The sequence below is a fragment of the Populus euphratica genome, unplaced genomic scaffold (genome assembly GCF_000495115.2).
Source record: "Populus euphratica unplaced genomic scaffold, PopEup_1.0 scaffold195.1, whole genome shotgun sequence".
Lineage (NCBI taxonomy): Eukaryota > Viridiplantae > Streptophyta > Magnoliopsida > Malpighiales > Salicaceae > Populus > Populus euphratica.
This window is the reverse complement of record NW_011500076.1, coordinates 146,671-157,412: the sequence shown is the minus strand read 5'-3', so window position 1 is coordinate 157,412 and position 10,742 is coordinate 146,671. Positions and strand designations below refer to the sequence as shown.

The 10,742-nt window shown below is 33.0% G+C and overlaps 1 pseudogene; it reads left to right on the top strand.

The window, feature by feature from the left end:
- On the top strand, positions 1–3,909 carry LOC105108668 (probable polygalacturonase At3g15720; annotated as a pseudogene).
- Positions 3,910–10,742: the final 6,833 nt, after the last annotated feature.

The window sequence follows — 10,742 nt, the reverse complement described above, 5'->3', positions numbered from 1 at the left end:
ATGACAAATATAATCCCTGGTTATATACCAACAAAATTACGGATGGTATTACAATGGGATTTAAAAAAACAAATTGTATGGTGACATGATATTTTTTATCGATAGAATGACTGATAAAATAATTCCATTGATAAATTTATTGGTAATATTTAATTTATGATTTAACGATCAATCCTTCTCTCCGCTCCCCCATCTCTATCTTGCTCCTTATGCATTTCTTTTTTGTTTTTTTGTAACAAACAACAGTAACAACCATCTCCTCCCCCTCTTAATTTAAATATAACTCAAACTTCTAGAACAAATTCGACTACCATAACATCTATAATTTGATTTAAAGTTTATTAAGGATTCTCCATGTTAAGGAAGCAAATTTTTTTTTTTTTTTATTTGAACATAATTTTAAAATGTTTTTTTTTTTTGGGTTTGAACATAATTTTAAAATGTTTTTTTTTGGAAAAATTGATGCTACACCAGGACATGTCCTGCTTTATTTTTTAAGTAGGTTTATCATTTATGTGCTATTTTCTATGGGAATTTTGTTTTACTTACGAAGCATGTTTTAAGTAAATCTATGCGATTCAGTGTATTTTAGTACATAATTTCTTTTGAATGTTAACAGCAAGATTTGAACTTAAAAAATAGAAAGTGGGAGCAACCTTCCTGATTGTTAGACTCACTAGCTCTTTAGAGTTCTACGTAAATGTGTTTGTACTTTCGTTATTTTCTTTAAGCTTGATAACCTGTATGTGGAGAAAATTAGATATTTATGAATTGAAAATGTACTTGAAAGGCTTTCCAAAAAGCATGGGGACATTTCTGTCGAGCAAGTGAAGAAATGCCAACCCTTGAAGTACCATCAGGGAATACGTTTTCATCAAATGTTTTCTTGTATTCAATCATTTACAAAGGGGGTCACTGAAAAAACCTAGCATTGTTTTTATGATAGTAGATCGAAGGTACAATGGGTGCACCAAACAGCTTTGACTCATGGGATGGTGATTATGAAAAATGGATTGGATTCACAGCCTCTATTGGTCTCATTGTTGATGGAGGAGGAAGATTTGATGGACGAGGAGAAGCTTGGTGGAAAGCTTGCAATGTATGTCTACCTTCTGCTCAATAAAGTCTAGCTAATGTCTTCAAGTTGTCTTTCGGGGCCTGTTACTCATTTTAATATGAATGTTAAAAAAAGAAGAAGCAATATTTGTCTCCCTGGATAATGATAGTGCCTGCTCGAAACGTCGTCGAGTAAGATCGATTGATCGATGAGTCTTCATCGATCATCCTCAAAACATAAAAGGAATCCTTTTATAATGTTCCGACTGTGTGAGCGATGAATGTTGCGGATGAAGGCTCTCCATTTCAACAAATGCAATGGTCTCCGACCAAGTAACTGGCACCATGTCAGCAGCCACAAGGTCACATAAGCATAAATGCATGTGACGGTGTCGAAGTCTCTAATCTTCAAATCCTTGCACCAGATGAGAACCCAAATACTGATGGAATTGATATCTCTGGGTCAAACCATGTCAATATCCAAGACTCTTTTATAGGAATTGATCAATGGTTTTTCCACTTGCATTAATGTTACTGGTGTCAAATGTGGACCAGGTCATGGTACAAGGTTTGTCAGATAACTTCAACTCTTCACCACTAATGTTTGATTGGGTTGTGTTTAGTTTCTTTAAGCATTCCATAGTTTTTTATTCTTAACTCTCTGTGCAGTATTGGAAGTCTAGGAAAGGATGGCGCCTATTAAACAGTAGCAGAGGTCTCCTCGAAATCAAATACGCGCCTCTTGCAATAATGCCAAGGGAACTGCCATCTCTGCTTCCCCAACTGTGCCTTGCCTATCAAGTTCACGATAGCCTTTTCGATGCAGCTGCAGTTGTAATTTGGAAACTATAATATTACTTCACTTAGCGTCCTGAGATCTCAAAGATAGGTGGTATAGAATAATGCTGCATGTGGCAGCAAAGTCTCCAATGGGATGTTATCCAGAGAGACTATTGGCAGTGTAGAGTTTGTGAAGTAATTTCAGTCACACTACCAAGGTTTATGGGAAAGGTTCCCCCCCTCTAATTTCTGTCCATCTTCATCTTCATGAACTTGCATCGATACATTCAGTGCAAGGTTCTTCTGAAGTTTACATGCATAGACAAGTAGGAGGAGGTAAAATAAAAAAATTGCATGTATTTTGGGAAAAACATGCGTTAGATACAGAATCATGTAGGAACTTGATTCTTATCCAATTGAAAAGGTTAAGAAACTGTAGATAAATTGCAAATCAGAACACAATATCTCTGGTTTAAAAGGCAAACAGCAAGCAAAGGCTTGTTACCAATTATGAATTCTGGAACTCAGAAACTGCTGCTTTATGTGAGCTAAATTCTCAAACACAATTGTTGTCCTATGTAAAGCGTAGAAAAATTTTGATTATTGGTAAATAGATTGCTTGTCTTTTCGATTCAAGTTATTTGCTTCACTGATTCCTCAGGCTGACAAGCTCATTGTCGAATATAAGAGTTCCCGCTGTTGAACCTTCTCCATTGGCAAGACGTGTTGGATTCAAAATTGTAGTAAACAGCCTCCGCCTGTCGAATTGAACTGCTAAGAATAACAGAATATAAGCGACAATCCAGACGCGTAAATGGATCTGCTAAGAAAATTAAGGCCACAACTCAGTCAACATACTGAAGCTACACAATAATTCCATATTAAGGATCCGGTGTTCTTTTTATCAATGGCAATGCCTTAAAAGGTATGAAATGTTCAGATACATGTTTTTTGGATAGAAATTCTTATGTTCGAAAGAGGTGTCTTCAATAGAGTGATAAAAAAGAGTTGATAACTCTTCCATCCACAAGAAATAGCTCAACCAAATGTTACAGGAAAGGGACAAAATGCAGCAGAGTCCTTGTGCAATGCAGGCTCTAGCAATCTATTTGCTGATGCAATAGATTTTGCTAAATTCATTATTATTTATCTTTTCATGCCAATACTTCAATCTGATCAGACCATATGACCTTGGATTGGAAATACGGATGAATTTATATTAAGACATCCCCAATCCATTTAAACGATAAAAGAAAGGGCAAAAGGCAGTACATTTTGCTAAATGCTTAAATTATTGCTTCTGACTTTAACCACAAACTTAGCAAACACTGATTTATGGTTATGCTGTGATGATCTTAAAATATTCAGTGTTTTCTATGCTGAAGAAGAAATTCAGGAGTGGAGCTCGTCGACTGTCAGTTCTAGTCAAGGACCGTGAAATATACACTGTCAAGAGCATCTCACACACTCACTCTTTCTTTTTGTTTCCCGCAGACAAGACATCTAAACCTCTCTTCCGTAAAGCCTTTCGTGGATTTAAATAGTGAAGGGTGTTGGATCTAGAGAGTCTGCAGATTGATAAACGACCAAACTCAGTGGTCAATTTAAGGTTCTTGAGCTTGACTTGAACTCAAATGGAGCAACTTCACGAATCAAATGGAAAACTTCACGTCAGAAACATTGGATATCAAGGAAACCAAATTTGAGGAGCTGCCTTCTGGCATTGCAAAGCTGCAGCATGCCGTCATAATCCTGGACATGGAACTGAGTTCAATTATGAATTTGGTACAAAGGCACCATTAGGTATTTGCAAGCTAAAGAACTTACAAGTCTTGAGGGGCATGGGAACCTCATTGAACGGCTCCAGAACCTGGGCCAAATAGGGCGACTTATCGTGACAAATGCGCGGAAGCAGATGAAAAGTACTTGTGCGTTGCCATTGACAACATGAAACTACTTCACCACTTGTTTCTGAAAGCGGCCAATGAAGAGGAGCCATTAAGGATGGATGCTCTCTACTCACCCCCTTGCCTTGATAGGGTTTCTCGTGTTGTACCAGTTTTTATGGGGTAGGATATTGCATTAGTTTTTTTTCCTCTTGTAATAGCTAACACCTCAGTGTATATGGTGATAAATGGGATAGTCAGGATCTCGGGGAATTGACAATTGAAGCTTTATGTACGTGGAAGTATATAACATTTCCTACAAAGAATAGTTATAGCATCATTAGCGATGACTTTTATGGCAAAGGTTCAAGAAATCTTTTCATATTAGTATTTTTTTCATTGAAGCTTTGGCGATAGGTATTGGTGCTTTTATATTCAATTTCTGTTATAACGAAATGATAAATGAGTTTATAGCTAAAATTACAAAAATAAAAAATAAAGTTAGACTTTAAAATATGATACCATGTATAAATAAATCCATAAAATATTGGTGGAAAAACTTTACACATTACATTATTGTGTTGTGTAATAACTCTATGATGCTTCTCATAATTTATATATGCTTTCAGAGGTTTATGAGTATAAGTTAGCTTTAGTGAAAACATAACATTTAAAGAGTTGAATATGTCATATTTTTTGATAGAGTTGAGATTTTCTCGTCTGGTAAGTATTGTGTTCAAGAGCTTGTAGAGTTATGGATCTTATCTTTTGGCCAGATCTTTTCTTAAATGGGAAGCATAATTGAGACTTTGATGAAGATCGATGATAATTAAATTTTTATTTAGAATATTTTATGTAAAAACAATGTGTAGCTATTTTTTATTGTATCAATGCAGATATTACCTCCTTATATATTATTCTACCCTATCTTTTTAGGGAACTAGAGTTGCTTTTACATTATTAGTAGTGCATGCATGGAAGCTTGTTGTTGTGTAGGAGAAAGAGTGTGAAGATGTAATTGCATAACTATAATAATATTATTGAGCATCCGCACTTGGTGGTAGAGTTGTTTAATACTCGTACGAGCTAGAGTCTATATGATATGGAGATCAATTATTCTTTTTTATTTTAAAGTTTTTTTAGTCATAGAAATAATTTTTTGATTAAAGGTATGAAATGAAAATAAACTAGAGTTTTTCATAGATGAAACCATGACTAAAATCATGAAAAAACTTTACACAAAAATTAAGCTTTCAATAAAACAAAAAACTCTTTAATGTTTAAGTTAATAAGTATATGTGGAAAAAAAATACAAAAATGAATAGTTTAAAAGTGAAATTTTGAGTTTAAGAAAATTATGACATTTAACTTTTGAATTTTTTTGTTTATTTAATTACTCAAAATATTTATAAGTTTTGATAAAAAAATACAAAAATGAATAGTTTAAAAGTAAAATTTTGAGTTTAAGAAAATTATAACATTTAATTTTTGAATTTTTTTGTTTATTTAATGACTCAAAATATTTATAAGTTTTGATCATATTAACTCATCATAAAATATAATAATTTAAATGAGAATTGATAAATGAAAAAGTTGGTGTTTATCATTAATTACAGTGTAAGTCACTCAATTAATAAAGAAATTAATAACTTTTAAAATATATTAGTTAAAAATAATCATCCGATAAAAAATAAAATATCTAGTTTGCCTAGAATTTGCATGGAATATGATACGTATTTGAGCTGTGACTATTAAATAAAAATATATAGCTAAACCTGAATAAAAATATATACTTCTCGAGAATTTGTTAGTAAAAATTATAAAAAAATTTATGTACGTGAGAGGGCACGTTTTGATTCCTTAAAAGTTTTTAAAAAATATTCAGGTGTGTCGTGTTGGATAGTGTGCCAAAAAAAATGAAAGAGAAAGGGAAAAAATCTAGCCGAATCAAGCTGGGTGTAGTCATTTGAGCCAGAGCCCAAATGGCATGCGTGTTGCCATTTGGGCCACGAGGCAAACGGCAACAAGGATGAAATTATTGTCATTTTTTTTTTTGATTGCACTGCATTGAGTTATGTCTTCCACAATATGATTTATGATGCCAAATTCTTCTCTTACTCACCCATGTAAGCGTCTCCATTCATGCACATGCATGCCCTTTTGCCCTTTTGGTCGTTCTCATTGCAATTTAATAGAAACTAACCTTGTTTGTGAGTTATACTACTTCATGATTATTCGGATTAACTATGCTTCTGATCTTCAAAAGTGATCTGGAATTGATAATTGCTTAGTTCGTGAATAGATGTGGCTGGTATGATTTGTTGGAGTTATAGCCTGAGATGAAACTCAGCAACTGTATGTCAAGTTGATTTTAAAAAATAATCCTCCTGTCAAGTTGTGAAAGCATTTTCTTTTTTTTTTCGCTTTAGTTGTGAATTAATTTGGTCGATTTATTGGTTCCTTCATGTTTATCCTTACATGCAAAGTCTTGTTTTGAACCAGAACTTGCAGCAGAAGTCATCGGATGCAGTACAGACTATGTTACTCAAATGCCCACCAATAAAAGGTCCACGACAGCCAGAGCACCATTGTCGATCGCATCCGTATCATAGTCACTCTAGAAATCAATTTAAGATATGCAGTCTCTATGTTCTAGTGTAATATTTATGTGTTTCTGAGCATGCTTACCATGCTTTGTTTCTGAGCATCATGAATGGCAGCTAATGCAGCATCGGCCTACAAATTCATGTCAATCATCCATTACTGTCTGGGCTCGTGCAAAACCTACCCAACATGAAGAATTGAACTCGAAACTGAGCCTCCTCTTGGCTCCCCAATTCTCACCAACTGGGGTAAGTCCAATTACTACAGGAAGCATCACAATAAGTTGACGAGATAGACAACAGCTTCTTGAAGCTAATTTGGACCACTCCCAAGTTTTCTTTAATGGGCTATGGTAAATTGGTAGTTCATTAATGAGGAACTAAAAGAAGAGAAATACTACATCAAGATTCACATGGTAAAGTTGTGATGAACTCAGAAGGTTAATTAAAAACGCTTCTAGTTTTGAATGCATTACAGCATCATTATTAAATTAAAAAAAAAACTAATATTAATGGTGATGATATTGGAGATGAAGTCCAGTAAAAAGGACTGTGCTGTCTGATTTGTCCTAGAAATTCACCTTGACGAGTACACAAGGCTCTGAGCAGGTATCATCACATCGTCAAGTATAATGGGGACACATTGTTTTCTATCTTTATACAGGACACAACTCCAGTTTTTGTGGGGACTAAGTGGCTGTGTTTCGTTCACATATTTTGGTCAAGAATTGTGAGCTTCATTCACTTTCGTTTAGACGTGTTGAACTGAGGGCTAGTCTTCTTTTGCTCCACCATAAATCTTCAAAATCGTAGATCTAAGCTACATTGTTTTCGTGCTGAAAAATCAGAGTCCATTTACAGTACTTTCAACTTCAAACCACTTCAAATATCGTATCTTTTTCCCTAATTAAGCAGACCATTCTTCAACCCTTGGAAACAGTTAGATGAACCCATAGCTCCTTAAAGTCATAATTCCAGGTTCAAGGACACGGGAAATGGGTGCCCACTCTCTCACTGCCTCGAATACAGACAGCTCCGTAAGACAATTCATGCTGGGGCATCAAGACTTTAAGGCTTAAAAACTTCAAAAAGCAAGACATGAAACAATCTTTCTATTATAGATGGGACTTGGAAGAAGAATCTGCACCGAGCACATAGCTTTGATTGCCATAATTTCCAAAACCCCATTAATGGGATGAAAAAAAGTCATGCGGACTTAGCACATGGAATTATTGTTATTTGGAAAAATATGGAGCCTGTTCAATATATCTTTCAAACCTCAGACAGAAAAGTTGTCTGGTTCCTATTAATTTCACTTTATCAATACTTGATCTACGTTTTCTCTCTATTCAACCATGAAATTCACAATGCCCTAGCTTTTCTTCTAGTCCACCATGTCAATGGCATTGTCCTCTCCCACTAATAAATCCTTTCAACCATAGAACAACCCTCTCTATAGGCTGTCAAAAATCCTTGAGAGCATGACACGCCATGGAAGGCCATGACTCTTGATCATTCCCTTATAGATTCATGAGTGGGACCTATATTAGAAAGGCGTATTGTGTTATGCAAGTAGAAAAGACAAAGAAATGTCAATTCTAGGTGATGGATCAGAGTTGGTGCGTGCTCCCAGCCCACATTTAACACAACATAAAAGTTAGAGGGTACTTCACATCTTGGACCCCATAGAGCCTTGCATGAGATTCAAATTTCTCGCCTGGTTCTGTCTACTCTATCTCCTTCGGAACCCCGCATTAATTCAATGCATGATATCAACATGATACATAAATCTCCATTGATAAGCCACTTTTGCAATTATTCTGCCCCTTCGGGTCTGAGTCTTATCAGGGACATGCAATGATTTAGGGACAAAACGATGGACCAAGCTTGAGAGGAGAACAAGACAGAATTAAGCGGGCCTGCAATATCACATACCATGTGGGAAGAATTTATCTAAACAGCTCATGGGGTTTTACACACACACACAGAGTTTGCTCTCCTACTTGTTACTGCAAATTTAAGAATTTATTTATGAAGAGGAAAACGTATTATCTCGATGAAGAAAATGGGAAATTAATTGAGAAATTGAAATCCCATGAACATGATAAGGGTTTGCTGCTTAGACATTCGGCTTTCTTTCCTCACCACATAGTAAGAGATCAAGGCACCTACGAAAGTCTTTGTGTTAAAAACAATTAAGTAGATTAACGAGCAGACCACTCTGGTTCACAAAAAATCTTAAACACGAAAATTATTAAGAAAAGTAGAGAGGAAGAAATGAAATCACACCTACAGAATTTGAAGGCAGTATATAGTAGCACATCTAGAGGAGAGGGACAAAGCCCCAAATTCAACGGTCCCACTTGCCAAGATCCTAATATAATTATCAAAGGTTTCGTTCATTTTAGAGTACCTTCGCAATCATTTCTTAATCTACTTGGAAAATTTTATTCTCTTTTATCTTAAGTCTATAGGTGTTTCACATTCATCAAAGCCTGCAAGAAGGGCATGAGCCCATTTGGAGTGTGGGGAAAACACTATACACTGCATTTGTTTTTCGGTGGAGTGGATTATAACCACTAAGAAAGCAATCAACTGGACTTGAACAGTAGAGGAATCTTTTTGTGTGTTTATTTATCATTTCAAAATTGTTTGAGGATAGGTTGGTTTTTTTTTAAAATTTTATCATAGTTCAATTCCTTAGTTGATCTTAAAAGGAAAAAAAAAAAAAACTAACTTTGGCCTAAGTGTTTTTTTTTTTTGACAATTCATTTTGATATGCACATTTTAATTACTCTAAGCAAAAAAAAATACAAGACTTGACTATAAGGATATATTAATTATTTTACATTAGGTTTTTTTTTTTTTTTTTGCAATAACCATGTAGTCGAGGAGCGATTGGGTGATTTAATAAATAATTTTTTAAAAAAAAAATTGTTAGCACACAGTCCATGAACGAGTTAACAAGTGAGTTATTTTTTTGACGGTGTAGTGTCGCATGAAGATTTAAAAAATGGGCTTTCTTGGTATTTTCTAACTCGTTAGAGTGGGTAGTGTCTTTATGGGCGGTACATGTTCCTAGATTACCTTTGATTTAGTAGAGGCTGACTTTCTTCTCTTCATTGATTTTCATGCCTAGCTTTACAACATCTCACATCAGCTCTTTAGTTTTTTTTTTTAGATTTTGTTGTTATTTTTTTAATTATTATTTTTTAAATTAATTTATAAAATTAAATTTATATTTTGATTTTATCCTTCATTATTTTTTATTTTAAATTTGATCATCATTTTTTTATTTCTATTTATTTTATTTTGGATGTTTTTTTTACGATTTCATCCTCCTATATTATCTTTATACATTAGATTTTATCATCATTCTTTTTATTGCTATTTTTTTACTTGATAAATTTTTTAAGTTGATATTTTTTTATTTTATTTTTGAAAATTAAATTGAGATTCTTGAATGATACTGAGTCTATAAGTTAAGAGGTTGCAAATTTTTAAACTTGGCCTTTATTTATAAGATTTATCCGAGTTTATTTATTTATTTATTAAAAAACTTATATTTTTTAGTTTCATCATTTATCATTAGATTTAATTGTGTATTCGACTCTATAATTTATTTATTTTTCCTTATATAGAATTTTCATTTATTTTAGAAATTACTTAGGTTATCTCGGTTCTTTTTATTTATTGTTCTTTTTTAAATTTATCTTTTTTAAAATATTTTTTTTGAATTAAATTAAATTAATTGTTCAATATTTGTTTTAGAAAAAATATTATCCATATGTCACCATCTCTATTTTTTTCTTATATTTTTTTTAAGGTTAGACAAAAATACCCGACTCGGGGCATTGCACAAGTCAAAATCTCATTTTTTTTCTTATATTTGATATATTTGAAGATTGGGATTCATATTTTTTTTTGCTTTTCGGGGCATTGCACAAGTCAAAATCTCATTTGTTTTTTTCTTACATTTGATATATTTGAATATTGGGATTCATATTTTTTTTGGCTTTCTATAGGATTTTTTACTAATTTTATAAATAACCTGAGTTATTATGGGTCTTTTTATTTTTCATTTTTTGCTAAATTTTTTAATCATATTTTTAAAATAACTTAATTTAATGGATTCACTAAGGTTGATGTACGTGAGTTTGAGATTTTATTTTTTTAAATCATTGGCATTACCTAAGCATTTGTTTATATTAAAAACAATTTAGTGTAGGTTGCAATATAGTATGAGTGTCGATCTAAGTTTACTTGAGTTATTTTTTTATTTTTTATTTTTATTTTTTTTCATTTTAAATCTTTAATATATGCTTAATTAGAATTCGGCCTTCTAATACAAAGCCAATTGGGATAAAAAATTGAAAAGATAAAAAGATATATTTAAAATAGATTTATTTTGAAAATA